This window comes from Chlorocebus sabaeus, chromosome 12 (genome assembly GCF_047675955.1).
Source record: "Chlorocebus sabaeus isolate Y175 chromosome 12, mChlSab1.0.hap1, whole genome shotgun sequence".
Taxonomy (NCBI): domain Eukaryota; kingdom Metazoa; phylum Chordata; class Mammalia; order Primates; family Cercopithecidae; genus Chlorocebus; species Chlorocebus sabaeus.
Genome location: NC_132915.1, coordinates 94,657,193 through 94,672,087, shown reverse-complemented (window position 1 = coordinate 94,672,087; position 14,895 = coordinate 94,657,193). Strand labels below are relative to the sequence as shown.

General features: G+C 55.6%; 1 pseudogene; it reads left to right on the top strand.

Moving 5' to 3' along the window:
• Nucleotides 1–14,365, top strand: part of LOC140713114 (SH3 domain and tetratricopeptide repeat-containing protein 1-like) — a 28,619-nt pseudogene extending 14,254 nt beyond the window's left edge.
• Nucleotides 14,366–14,895: the final 530 nt, after the last annotated feature.

The following is a 14,895-nucleotide window of genomic DNA, read 5'->3' as shown; positions in this document are numbered from 1 at the left end:
GTTGGATTTTCCACCATCGAAAGTGCTGAGTCATGGGCAGCAGCAGATGTTGGCAAGTGCCCTGGAGACAGGCGGTTCCCATGCAGGACCAGGCCCTCTGTGCCCTACTGAGGCAGCCAGCTCTTCCTGGTTTGCCCAGGGACCATCCTGCCTTGAGCACTCAAAGTCCTACATGCTGGGAATTCCTAGACATAACCCTGGGATCAAGGCAGGCTCTGCTGTGATGGGACTTGGGGCCCCTCCATGAGCCAGGCCCTGAACACTAGTTCTTGTGACCGTGTTATCTGCTTGGTGTGTTGGCAGCCTGCGCACCTGTCATCCTACTTGACAGAGGACACAGGGACGGGTGATTGCCCAAAGCCGCGGAGCAGTTCATGCAAAAGCAGCTGGTTGTGCAGAGTGTGCCAGGCCCCACCCACAAATGGGGCTTGTGGGGTCCTCGGGTGGCAGAGACTGAGCGTGGGAATGTGAGCTTCAGGCCACAGAAGCCACAAAAGGGTGAGTGGCGTGACGGCGGGGCAGCACTTGGCCCTGGGTTAGGGAAGCCTCTTTAGTCAAGGACCAGAGAGTTGAGAGGATTTAGTCAAGTAATAGGTGGTGGATGAGGGACTGGTGGTGGGGGAGGGGCTGGTGGTGTAGCCTGTGTGAAGGCCCAGGGGTGAGCGAGTGGGGGTGAGTGAGCGGGGATGAGTGGGGTGTGAGTGGGGGTGAGTGAGCGGAGGTGTGATGGGAATGAGTGAGCATGAGTGTGAGCAGGGATGAGTGGGGTGTCAGCGGGGGTGAGTGAGTGGGGGTAAGTGAGCGGGAGTGTGAGCGGGGATGAGTGCGGTGTGAGCAGCGGTGAGTGAGTGGGGGTGAGCGGGAGTGTGAGCGGGGATGAGTGGGGTGTGAGCGGGGGTGAGTGAGTGGGGGTGAGTGAGCGGGAGTGTGAGCAGGGATGAATGGGGTGTGAGTGGGGGTGAGTGAGTGGGTGTGAGTGAGTGGGAGCGGGGATGAGTGGGGTGTGAGTGGGGATGAGTGAGTGGGGGTGAGTGAGCGGGAGTGGGAGCGGGGATGAGTGGGGTGTGAGCAGGGGTGAGTGAGCAGGGCTTCTGCAGGGAGGTGCAGAGTTGGGAGTGGGTGGGTTGGGTGCTGGATGGTGAGAAGCTCTTCTGGAGAGCTAAGCAGGGCCTGGGGCCTCAGGCTGTGGCTTGGCCTTTTCCCCAAGAGCACTGGGGAGCCATGGAGTGCTATCGAACAGTCACTGCAGACTGAGCAGTGAACAGACAGTAGGTGGGCAGGGTGTCCGAAATCTAGGCCGCAGACGATAGATGAGGAAGTTGAGTCCAGGGAAATGGCTGAGACAAGGGATACTGTTGTGGGTCCCCTCTGTCTTGCAGCGCTTTGTCATGGCATAGTGAGACCACTCAGAGGTGCCTCCTATGACCTGGACCAGAGCCCCAGGGGCTGTGACCAAACCTGCCCATTTCCCAGCACAGGCCTGGCACCCACTCCTGGCCCTAGGAGGGATGAGATTTTGGAAAGGACCGTGTGAAGGGGCCCCGGTCCCACACATCTGCCCAAGGAGGGTTAGGGGGTTCAGACCCAGGCTTCTTCCCCAGGGGCATTCTCTGACTGGAAGGAGACCCTCCAGGAACCCAGCGCCCCAGCCCCCACTGCAGCCTCCGGTGGCTCCTGGCACAATAGCCTGTGGTACCTCCTCCTACGAGGCCCTCCCCGGGGTGCTGGGGGATTCAGACTTGGAAATGCAGGCCAGGGAACGGGGATCATGCTTCCCTGTCTCCCCACCCTGCGCTGAACGGTCGAGGAGACCGAGGGCGGGGCTGGTACCCCACATGCTTCCTTGGGGTCATTTTTGAGTCACTTTCGGTAGTTTGTGTCCTTCTAGGAGTTTGGTTGTTGTGTCTAGATGGTCTGGTTTCTTGGTGTAAAATTGTTCGTAGTGTTTTCATGGATTCTTTTTATTTCTGTCAGATTGGCAATAATGTTTCCTCTTTCATTCTGATTTTAGAAACTTGGGTTTGTAATTGTTTATTTATTTATTTTTATTAGAGATGAGGTCTCATCATGTTTCCCCAGGCTGGTCTTGAATGCTGGCCTCAGCGATCCTTACCCCTCGGCCTCACAAAGTGCTGGGATGACAGGCATGAGCCATGGTGCTCAGTCTCTGATTTTAGTCATTTGTGCCCCATCTTTGTTTTCTTGGTCAGTCTGGTGAAAGATTTGTCAATTTTGTTATTATTTTCAAAAAATCCACTTTTGGTTCTGTTGATTATCTCTTTTGTTATTCCATTCTCTGTATTTTTACTTCCCATTTCCACTCTCACGTTTATTATTTTCTTCCTTTTATTTACTTTGGGTTTAGTTCTTTTTCTCACGGTGGAAGGTTAGGTTTTTGATTTGAGATTTTTCTTCTTTCTTTGAATGTAGACATTTACAGTTATAAATTTCCCTTTCAGCACTGCTTTAGCTGCATCTTGGAATTTTTGATACACTGTAATTTTTTTTTTTTTTTTAAGACAGAGTTTTGCTCTATTGCCCAGGCTGGGGTGCAGTGGTGCAATCTTGGCTCACTGCAACTTCTACCCAGTTTCCAAGCCACTCTCATGCCTCAGCCTCCCGAGTAGCTGGAATTACAGATGTGCACCACCCCACCCGGCTAATTTTTTTTTTTTTTTTTTTTTAATAGAGACAGCATTTCACCATGTTTCCCAGGCTGATCTCAAACTCCTGGACTCAAGCGATCCTCCTGCCTCGGCCTCCCACAGTGCTGGGATGAGAGGCGTGAGCCACCGCGCTGGCCCGGGCTGTGCATTTGTTTGCATTCTTCTCAAATTAGTTTTCAGTTTCCCTGATGGTCTCTTTGACTCACTGGTTGTTTAGGAGTGTGTAATTTCCGCATATTTTTGAATTTCCCACATTTCCTTCACTGTCGATTTCCAGTTTCGTGCCAGTACAGCTGAAGAACACCTCTGCTTTGGTCTCAGTCCTTCTCCATTCACTGAGGCTCGTTTTGTGGCCTGGCACATGGTCTGTCATGGGGAATGTCCCATGGGTGCTCGAGAGGGTGCTCGAGAGGGTGCTCGAGAGGACTGTGTTGGGAGGACTGTGTTGGCTGTTGTTGGGTGGCGTATGTGACAGATGTCCATTCGGCGTACCTGGTTTCCTGTGTTAATCTCCGGAATGTTTCTGACAGTAGAAAATCAGAAGCTTCCCACCGTTCCCAGCGCCCTGGCTTTGGGAGAGGCCAGTGAGCCTCTGACTTGGGAGCCTGGTTGCATGAGAGAAGCATGTCTAGGAATGCCAGGGGCCGGCTTTGAACCCCATTCCCCCAACATGATGCCATGTGTGGCAGACATGATGCTTGGCTTTGCTCTCAGGGTTCCATCTGCGACAGGGGCTACTTGTGCCCCTGGCCTCATCAGCTCAGGCTGAAGGCGGCCCTGGTCCTGGCCACAGGGGCTTTGTGAAGCAGAAATAGATGGCCTGGTGCAGGGGCTGAGCCTGGCCAGGACCTCGGCCCTGGGAGTTGTAAAGAAGGCCGGCCTGTACCATGAGCATCTGCACCAAGGTGTGCCCATGTCACGGTGTGCTCGGCGTCTGCCCTGGCACAGGTGCATGGCCTATCTGCGCTCAGTCTCCCTGCCTATGGGGCCCAGGCTCACAGAGGTGTGAAAGAGGCAAGCAGGGGCCTCCGAGCCCAGCCAGCCTTGCTTCGATGCTGGGAGACTAACGTCTTCCATTTTGTCTTCTGCCCAGGCCAGCTGTGGGCCATCCAGTGGCTGTGCTACTCCTACAGCGCCGTCATGCCCAGCGAGGCCCAGTGTGTCATCTACCACGATCTCCAGCTCTCCCTGGCCCTCAAGGTGGCCGACAAGGTGCTGGAGGGGCAGCTCCTGGAGACCATCAGTCAGCTCTACCTGTCCCTGGGCACAAAGTGGTAAGGGCTGGCTTTGCAGTGGTAGAGGTGGAGGCGGGCAGAGCAGGGAGGGGGTCACAGGGAAGCTGGCCCAGGGCGCCAGCAGCCCCTCTCCTTTTCATCATTTGGTTCCTTGGCATCAGATGCTTTGAGCTGGCGGGCCTGGGGTCATCCCAGGGCTGTTGCTGGCCTGTGAGTCCCAGCTTGAGCCTCCCTTGTTGGGTCAAAGGTCACCTCAACCCCAGCAGAGGCAGTAGGTACACTCTGGGCTGTTCTTCCTACTATGGTGGCTTTTGTCATCTGACCTCTGCCTGCCCCGAATCTTCATTCCTGGCCATCATCTGTCCTCTTAAATGTGACCACAGCAGCCACCTGTGGCTTCTCTCCCACAAAAGACAGAGCCAGTGTGTCACCTGCTTCCCTGGGGCAGGGTTTCAAGGTCTCACGTCCCATATGTGGCCTACTCAGCTTCTCCCAAGCATCCTGACCTGGTGGGGTAACCATGGCCCTGGCCACCCCACCCACAGGGCCTGGTGACATTGATGCAGTCACACCCCTTCGAGTGTTGGACTTACTGAGAGAACAGGGAAGAAGCCAGATTCCGTGGGGACCTGGAAGACTGGCTACAGTCTTGGCCTCAGGTTCACAGAAGGAAAATGGGCCAGTGTGCTAGAGCCATGTATAGTTCCTGGACAAGTAGAGCAGCATCCATGTCACCTAGGAGCTTGCGGCAAGTGGGAGTTCTAGGGCCTGCCCCAGGCCTGTGGAGCCGGAAGCTCTGGGGGCAGGACCAGCAAGCTATAAGGACAGGCCTCTGAGTGACTATGATGCCTGCCCACATTGAGAACCATCGGCCTAGATAGCCTCTGAACACTAACGGCTCCTGGTGCGTCTGGAGAAGACACAGGCCATGTCTGGGAGGCAGGGAAGATGGACTAGCACACCCCTCCTGCCACAGGGCATCATGATGCTCGATTCCCTCAGATGGATGTCGTTCATCTTTTCCATGCCATGTGTGTTCACCCTGGCCCTCCCAGCAGCCTGGGAAGGGCAGAACACTGCACACACAAGAGGGCCGTTCCCAGTCTGCACATTCCAGATTCATCTGTCACCAGACCCACGGGAGGAGGCAGACTGGTTCCAGGAGGATGAGAGCCCTTGTTCTGACACCTGTGTCTGATTCCAGGGCCTACAGATCCTCTCTGGACTACACCAAACGAAGTCTGGGGATTTTCATTGACCTCCAGAAGAAAGAGAAGGAGGCGCATGCCTGGCTGCAAGCAGGGAGGATCTATTACCTCCTGTGGCAGAGCGAGCTGGTGGACCTGTACATCCAGGTGAGTGGCAAGGGATGCAGGAGGACCCCTGTGCTGTTCACTCTCTGTCCATCCACCCATCCATTCATCCTCCCATCATCTATTTACCTGTTCATCCTTCCATCCATCCATCCATCCATCCATCTGTCCATCCGTCCATCATCCATCCATCCTTCATTCATCCATCCTTTTATCATCCATCTATTCACCCGTCTATCCATCCATTCACCTGTCCATCCACCCATCCATTCATCCTTCCATCATCTATCTGTTTACCTGCTCATCCTTCTATCCATCAATCCATCCTCCATCCACCCATCCATTCTTCCATCATCTTCCCATACACCTGTGGGTCCTTCCATCCATCCATCCAATCATGCATCCATCCATCCATCCTTCCATCATCCATTCACCTATTCGTCTTTCCACGCATCCATCCATCCATCCATCCATCATCCATCCATCTGTCCATCCATCCATCTATCATCCATCCATCCATCATCCATCCATCCTTTTATCATCCATTCATTCACCTGTCCATCCATTCACCTGTTTGTCCATCCATCCATCCTTCCATCTATCTTTCCATCATCCATCCAACTGTTCATCATTCTATCCATCCATCCATCCATCCATCCATCCATCATTCTTCTGTTCACCTCTTCGTCCATCCATTCACCTCTTCATCCATCCATCCATCCTTCCATCCATCCAGCCTTCCGTCCATCCATCCTTCCATCCATCTTTCCATTATCCATCCAACCATCTTCCATCCATCCATGATCCATCCATTCACCTGTCCATCCATCCTTCCATTCATCATCCATCCTTTTATCATCCATCCATCCATTCACCTGTTCATCCATCCCTCCATCCATTCTTCCATCCTTCCATCCTTCCATCATCCATTCACCTGTTCATTCTTCCATCCATGCATTGTCCATCCATCCATCATCCATTCACCTCTTCATTCTTCCATCCATGCATCGTCCATCCATCCATCATCCATCCATCCTTCCATCATTCATCCACTTGCCTGCTCATCCTTCCATCCATCCATCCCTCCATCCTTCTATCATCCATCCATTCACCTGTTCATCCTTCCATTCATCTGTTCATCCTTCCATTCATCCATCCATCATCTATCCATCTATCCATCCATCCATCCATCCATCCATCCATTCATCCATCCATCATTCATTCATTCCTTTATCATCCATTCATTCAGCCACCATCCATCCATCTGTTCGTCCATTCATCCATCCATCCTTCCATCATCCATCCACTCACCTCCTGTCCATCCTTCCATCCATCCATTTATCCATTCATTCATCCATCCATCCTTCCACCATCCATCTTTCCATCATCCATCCATTCATCTATTCATCCTTCCATCCATCCATCATCCAACCATCATCCATCCATCTGTCCATTCATCCATCCATCCTTTTATCATCCATCCTTCATCCATTTATCATCCATCCATTCACCCATCTGTCCATCCATTCATCTGTCCATCCATCCATCCATTCATCCTTCCATCAACCATCCATTCACCTGTTCATCTTTCCATCCTTCCATCCATCCACCTGTTCATCCTTCCATCCATCCACCATTCATCCATCCACCATTCATCCATCCACCATTCATCCATCCATCATTCCCATTTATTCATTCATCCATTTATCCATTCGTGCATATATCCATTCGTCCATATATCCATCCATCATCCATCCATCCTTCCATCAACCATCTACTCACCTCCTGTTCATCCTTCCATCTATCCATCATTCATCCATCTATCCATTCATCCATCCATCCTTCCATCATCCATCCATTCATCTGTTCATCCTTCCATTCATCCATCATCCATCCATCCATCCATCCATCCACCGTCCATCCATCCATCATCCATCCATCTGTCCATCCATTCGTCCCTTCATCCATCCATCATTCATCCATCCTTTTATTTATCCATTCACCCGTCTATCCATCCATTCATCTGTTGTTCCATCCATCTGTCCATTCATCCTTCCATCATCCATCCATTCACCTGTTCATCCTTCCATCCATCCATCATCCATCCACCCATCCATTCATCCATCCTTCCATCCATCCATCCTTCCATCATCCATCCTTCCTCCCATCCATCCATTCACCGTTCGTCCATCCATCCATCCATCGTTCATCCATCCACCCACCCACCAATCTACCTATTAATGCATCCCTCCATTCATCTATCTGTCTATTTGTTTATCCATACATTCGTCTATCCACCATCTATCCATCCACATGTACATACATCATCTACCCTCCACCCATCCATACATTATCTACCCACCCATACATACATACAGATATACACACATCATTCCACCCATCTATCCATCCATCCATCCATCCATCCATCCATCAATCTATCCACACACCCATCCATCCATCCATGTGTCTACCTCTCCTCATTCATTCATCCATCCATCCACTCATTCCTAAGCCACTGCTGAGCACCTGTTGTGTGCCTTTTCCCTCCCTCCAACTGGTTCCCTCACATCCTCCCCCAGTGGCCAACATCTTCTCCCTGAGGGCAGAGGCGCGGCCCCTCACGGTGCACAGCACCTGCTGGTATACAGCACATGCTCAAATAATGTGACCACTCAGTTAACACACAGAAGAACTTGCTCCAAGCGACACGTGGCACATCTTACAAAATGAATCTATCATAGTGGCTGTTTTCAGAGGCTTTCCGAAACACAGTGTGATCTGGTACAAATTGTGAAGCCCACGAGCCTGGTGAAGCTTTCATTATTGAGCACCTGCTATATACCTCCTTGAGCTGAGGAGAGGGAACAAGAGCTCATGGCCAAGAGGGGACCAGGCCCACCCACAAACACTGCTGATGTGGCAGGGATGTAGCAACGCATAAAGGAGCCAGGGACTGGGCTCCCAGCAATCTGGGGGCCACGGAGACTGGTTTGAGTGCAGGGGTAGTGGGCTAGGGCTAGTGCTGTTGGTAGGATTCACAGGTGTCAGGGTCCTGGGCTGCAGCTGCTCAGTCACCTCCCAGCACTCAGGTGCATCAGTTCATTGTCCTCATGCCAGTGGTGGGGGCAGCCCTCATGCACAGGGTCTGAAAAATGCTCAGGTGTACCTGTAGTGTGTGAGAGGAAGGAGCCTGGCAAAGGTGCGCGTAGCCACCTCGCTAGGTGTGGGTCTTGAGGGAACTTCTGTGTCCTTTCAGGTGGCACAGAATGTGGACCTGTACACAGGTGACCCAAACCTGGGGCTGGAGCTGTTTGAGGCAGCTGGAGACATCTTCTTCAATGGGGCCTAGGAGCGGGAGGAAGGCATGTCCTTCTACCGGGTGAGCTGGCCTGTGGGCTGATGTGGGTGGGCCTCAGTGGGGCACCCGGAGGGCTGAGGCACAGGTGTGGCAGGCTAGTGGCCTCACACCTGGAGGCAGGGCCACCCATGCACATGATGAGTTTCTAAGTGGTCTCACCAGGAATGATATTGACCATGCCCCTGTCCGGGACAAACGCTCGGGTCCTGGTCATGACAATGGCTGTATCCTTGTACCTGATGTCCTCAAGCAACCATGAGTGGGAAGTCTTGTCCCCATCTTCCAGATGAGGAAACTGAGGCTCAGAGAGGCACAGGGATATGTCAAAGGACACACAGCATATCAGTGGGAGGCCCAGGTCTGCATGTACCCCGAAGTGGGACGGCTTCTCCCTTCCTCTGAGGTCACGGTGTGGCTCAGCCCTGGGCACAGATCAATGTGGCATTTTTAGAGCAGAGAGGAGTGCTGGCTCCCCCCAGTCAGACCCACGGTGCCCAGGTGGGAGAGGCTGGTCTGAGGCTCTCAGGTGTAGCTGGATGGGCCTCAGGTGACTCTTCAGCCCCCAACTTGGGTGTCTGAACTGTGTGTTATCCCAGAGCACAGAACTGTGTCGAGATGCAGGGGTAGCTGGGGCCTGGGAAGTTCCAAGCACATGTTTGAGCTCTGAGGAGGGCGCTGGTCAAGGTGGGTGCTGCGGGAAACCTGACCCCACCTGCCTGTGTGGTAGGACCGGGCCCTGCCCCTGGCAGTGACTACGGGCAACCGCAAGGTGGAGCTGCAGCTACAGCTGTGCAACAAGCTGGTGGCACTGCTGGACACACTGGAAAAGCCCTAGGAGGGCATGGAGTTTGCCTACATGGCCCTAGCACTCAGCATCACTCTGGGTAAGTCCCCTCAGCCCCTGCCCTGCCAGGACCCACACTTTGCCAGAGTCCAGCCTCCAGGTCTGCAGGCCAGGAGCTGAAACAGCTGCTGGATTTTCCTGGGCTCCTGTCCAGGCAGGCAGATCTGCCCACCTGGCTTCCCCGTCCGGCTGTGAGGAACAACCCGAGGTCTCTCACACAGTGCACAGCTCCCTGCCTGACTGAGTTCTGCTTCCTCTGCCTGTTTCCACTGCTGACCACAAGGGCCGCCCAGTGTGCCCTCTGCCTTCCAGACATGCCAGGCATCTCGTTGGTCCCTGTATGTGCCAGGCTGAGTGGCACATTCCCTTTCTCTTGTGCCCTTCCCACCCTCATCAACCACACGGCTCTCTGGCTGATAAAATCCCAGTTCCCCTTCCAGCAGTCTGCCCCTTAAGACCAGGCATCCCCTGGTGCTGTGCCAGGGTCGTCTGTCCCTCTCCAGAGACAGGGAACCCTAGGCAGGCCACATGCCCCAGCGCCTTGTGCCCCGTGGCGCAGTACACAGTAGGTGTGCAGCTGACTCCCCAAGGTAGGGGGCTCTGATCGTGACACACCCAGCAGGAGTCAGATGTCACGTCTGTGGGTTGCCTGGAGCTGGGGTGCCCGGGAGCACCTGAACTGCATGGCTTTTGGGCTCCCCTGGTTAAAACCAGTGAGCAAAGGCAGGTGGCTATGTGTAGACACAGAGCTGGGCCATCCAAGTCCGAATTTGCCAAAGCCTCACAGTAGACAGGGGCAGGCCTTATTAGTTCTGCTTTGCAGATGGGAAAGTGAGTCTGGGAACCTGGAAGGGACTGGCCATAGCTGCCCAGGTGACCACAGGTGCCTAGAGGCAAGCCAGGTGTGCTGCCCGGGGTCTGCATACCTGCTCCTGAGGGGCCTGTGCCCTCCCTGCCCCAAGGAGCCATGTCCTCACACCTGTCCCTTTGGCCTGCACCCCAGGGGACCGGCTAAACGAGCACGTGGCCTACCACCGGCCGGCCGCCCTGCACCATTGGCTGGGCCAAGGCAAGCTGGCGGAGCACTTCTACCTCAAGGCCCTGTACCTCTGCAACTCGCCGCTGGAGTTCGACGAGGAGACCCTGTACTACGTGAAGGTGTACCTGGTGCTCGGTGGCATCATCTTCTACGACCTGAAGGTGGGTGGGGAGGGGCAGGGCTTGGGGTGTTCCCGGCCCCCTCGGAATGAGATCTCCACCCAGACCCCAGAGGCCTGGGTTCCAGCCTTCCTTAGGAATGGCCCAGTGGCCTCCCTAGAACTCTGCACATGGCTGGAGGAGCCGGCAAGGTTAGGAGACACAACCCAGTTCCCAAGATGGCCAGGCCCCACCCTCAGGAACTCAGTCTCAGCCAGGGAGGCTGACACATGAGTGGGCAATGGTGGCCTCTGGGTAAAGAAGGGGGATTGTAGTCAGGGGGGCCCTCCTGGAGGAGGTGACACCAAAGCTGAGTCTTGACAGTCAAATGTCAAGTTGCATTTAACAAAGAAAACAGGGTTGGGAGAAGGACATTTCAGAGGACAGCAGCATCCTCACATTGAATCCACGTTGCAAGATGTAACCCAAATCCTGGCACCTCCTCTAGGAAGCCTGCCCAGGGTGCCAGCCTGCACTGAGCAACTCCTTCCTGGAGTCCCGAGACACCTTGAATCTTCACACCACCCAGGAAGGGTGGGGTGGGACCAGTATCTTACCATTGGGTTCACAGACAGGGAAACCCCAGCTCAGGGCAGGTGCAGTGGGGCGAGGCCCCAGCCAACCAGGCTGAGGCCTTGCTGGGTCGGGTGTGTCTCGAGGGGAGGGGCTGTGCTCCCTCTGCCCCAGCCCTGCAGGGGTGGAGAGCTGGGACTGGCAGACTCAGACCTGGGGTGTGTCCACCCCTCTGCCCAGCAGGCACCGCCTCTCCTCAGCATTGCACTGGCACCGTGTCAGTGCTCCTTATGGGCTGAGGGGCCAGGGCACTGCAGTCCAGGGGCCGAGATCTTGGGGGCCTTCGGACAACATGAGGAGCTGGGTCAGCCCTAAGACCCTGCCCCGTATCCCCCACAACAGGTCTGGGGCTGCCCGGGAGGCCTCAGCTCAGTGCTGGCGACACCTGATTGTCAGAAGTGGTCCCTGTGGCCTCCCAAGTCCCAGCCAGACATGGAGGTGCCAGGTGTCAGGCCCAGAGGGACGCTGCTCACCGCTCAGGGGCTCGCCTGGGACCCAGGGGGACGGACCTCCCAGAAGAGGCCTTTATGTCTCTTGGTGAAGCCTGCCGCCCACTGCACCTGTCCAGGAGAAAGGAAAGGGCCAAGTAGTACCTGAGAGGCCAAGTCCACGGTTGGGGTCGAGGGGCAGAGGCCTCCTTCACCTTCTTCCCATGCACAGTCCTCCTTCCCATGCACAGTCCTCCTTCCCATGCACAGCCCTACTTCACCTCCTTCCCATGCACAGTCCTCCATCCCATGCACAGCCCTCCTTCACCTCCTTCCCATGCACAGTCCTCCTTCACCTCCTTCCCATGCACAGTCCTCCTTCCCATGCACAGCCCTCCTTCCCATGCACAGTCCTCCTTCCCATGCACAGCCCTCCTTCCCATGCACAGTCCTCCTTCCCATGCACAGCCCTCCTTCCCATGCATAGCCCTCCTTCCCATGCACAGTCCTCCTTCCCATGCACAGCCCTCCTTCCCATGCACAGTCCTCCTTCCCATGCACAGCTCTCCTTCCCATGCACAGTCCTCCTTCCCATGCACAGCCCTCCTTCCCATGCACAGTCCTTCCCATGCACAGCCCTCCTTCCCATGCACAGTCCTCCTTCCCATGCACAGCCCTCTTTCCCATGCACAGTCCTTCCCATGCACAGTCCCCCTTCCCATGCACAGCCCTCCTTCTCATGCACAGTCCTCCTTCACCTCCTTCCCATGCACAGCCCTTTTTCACCTCCTTCCCATGCACAATCCCCCTTCCCATGCACAGTCCTCCTTTCCATGCACAGTCCTCCTTCACCTCCTTCCCATGCACAGTCCCCCTTCCCATGCACAGTCCTCCTTTTCATGCACAGCCCTCCTTCCCATGCACAGCCCTCCTTCATCTCCTTCCCATGCACAGCCCTGTGGGCCTCATCGTGAGTATGTTGTCAGCACAGGCCAGCTTCCCACAGGGAGGCCCCCTTGGAATTCCCCAAGGGCAGCTGTCTTTCCAAGGCTACACCCTCCTCATTGTATAGGAGGCTCTGGACCCAGGGCCCAGAGGAGTCGGAGAAAAAGCCAGGCTGGATGGAGCCTGGAAGGCTGGCAAAGAAGCAGGGGTAAATGGACATCTTTGCCTATTGCCTCTAAAATGGGGTCCCCTTTAGTCTACATGTGAGAGTGAGCCCTGGAATAGGGTGGATTAGGTGTGTCCTGGCTCAGCCTTCCACTCACTAGCTGCTGCACACACTACAGGCACATGGAAATGCACACGCAAATGCACACAGGCACAGACACACGCACACACAGGCATGCACACAGGGACATGCACACACAGGCACACAAACACGCACAGGCACACGCAGAGACATATACATTGGCTGGCTCCTTCCTGTTTAGTTGGGAAGCCCCCACCCCTTCAGGAGGCCTTTCCCTTCCACACCCCGGCTGAGTCTGGGGCCTCCTGGGCTCCCTTCTGCCACAGCCCGGGCCACCCTGTGTGGTCAGTGTTCACTCCCAGGTCCCTCAGACTGGGAGCAAGGACGTTAGGCTCAGCCACGCACCCAGCACAGAGTCCAGTGTTCGGCTGGGCCGGGGGCCATTGGATGAGCAGTGGCGGTGACTCGGGGCCTTCTCACGCCCCTGCTCCGTGTGTGGGGCGGGACAGTGAGGGAATGGACTGCTGGATCTTGGACTTTGTCGTTGGCCCTGGGAGCCATCTTGAGATGGTAAAGAGGGACAGGCCAGGCATGGGTCTTAGAGAGGTCCCTTGGGTGACCCCGATGTGGAGGAGGTGCCTAGGGAGAAGCCGGGTGGGGCATGGGAGGGTCAAGGAGGAGGTCTGGGAGACGGCATCCCAACCCAGGGATGGTGAGTTTGAGCCAAAGATGCATTGAAAATGGGAGTGGATGTCTGGGGAGTCACACTCCGTCAATATTTCAGGGAACATTGCCAGAGAGGACACCTGAGAGATGGTTTTGTACCTGGCCTGGCCTGTGGAGGGCCTGGAAATGGTCAGCATGGACACGGGCGAGAGGGGAGCCTGGGTCACTCAACGCAGTGCCCCTGCTGTGGCTTAGAGCCACGGGTCCTGCATGGAACTCTCAGAGCAGGCAGGATCTGCCCTGACCTCAGCCCATGGGGAAAGCAGCCACTGCCTGCAGAGAGGGTGGCACTGGGGCAGGAGGCTTGGGGTGAGTGGGGTGTAGGGACAGTCAGGAAGGCTTCCAGGGGTGTCAGGGTCGTCCCCACCTCCTGCAGCTGAGACCACAGCAGTGTCACAGGCTTCGGGGCTCATGGGGTGACCCAGCATTGGCTGGACATGTGGAATGACCTGGACACAGGAACGGCCTCTGGGAAGACGGGCTCCAAGTCCCCCTTTTGCTGACCATGACCTGTCCCCTTCAGGACCCGTTTGACGCAGCCGGGTACTACCAGCTGGCACTGGCAGCCGCCGTGGACCTGGGCAACAAGAAGGCACAGCTGAAGATCTACACGCGGCCGGCCACCATCTCCCACAACTTCCTCCTGGACCGCGAGAAGTCGCTCTTCTTCTACCAGAAGGCCAGGACCTTCGCCACAGAGCTCAGCGTCCGCAGGGTCAACCTACCTCCTCTGCCATTCTGCGGGTGGGCCCGCTGGTTGGCCCCCAGTCACCCTCGCTGAGGACAGCATCCGAGGGAGTGGGATTTGTGCAAGGAGGTTGATCTCCTGCCTCTCCTGGTGTCTCCCGTGGCACATTTTCTGGGTAATGGAGGCATGAAAGCAGGGTTCAAATAGCAATAAATGTGGCGTTTTTTTGCAATAACATACCGAAGTTCCCATGGCATCCTTCCCTGTGTGCTTCCTGGGCTGTGTCTAGGGGCCAGCTCCTTCCCTGGTGGCAGCCCTCTGATCGTGGGGATGAGAAGGACCCTGAGTCCAACAGACCTGGGCCAGGTCACCATGAGCCTCAGTTTTCTTGGCGGCCAGAGGGGAGATGGTGGTGGAACTCCCTGGGCAGCTCCCTGCTCAGAGCTCTTGCTGTAGGCCTCGTGCCGCCCTTGCCTTTAACCTTCAGACCACTGTGATCGGATGTGGGGGCTGCTAGTGTCTCTGTTAGCCATTGAAGAAATAGAGGCACAGAGAGGTTAGGAGTCTGGCCCACCGTCACACAGCAGGTAGGGGCCGAGACACAGAGCCCAGTACACTGACCACCACACCACCCTGCCAGCCTGCAGTCAGGAAGGTGTCCCCCATTAGGAC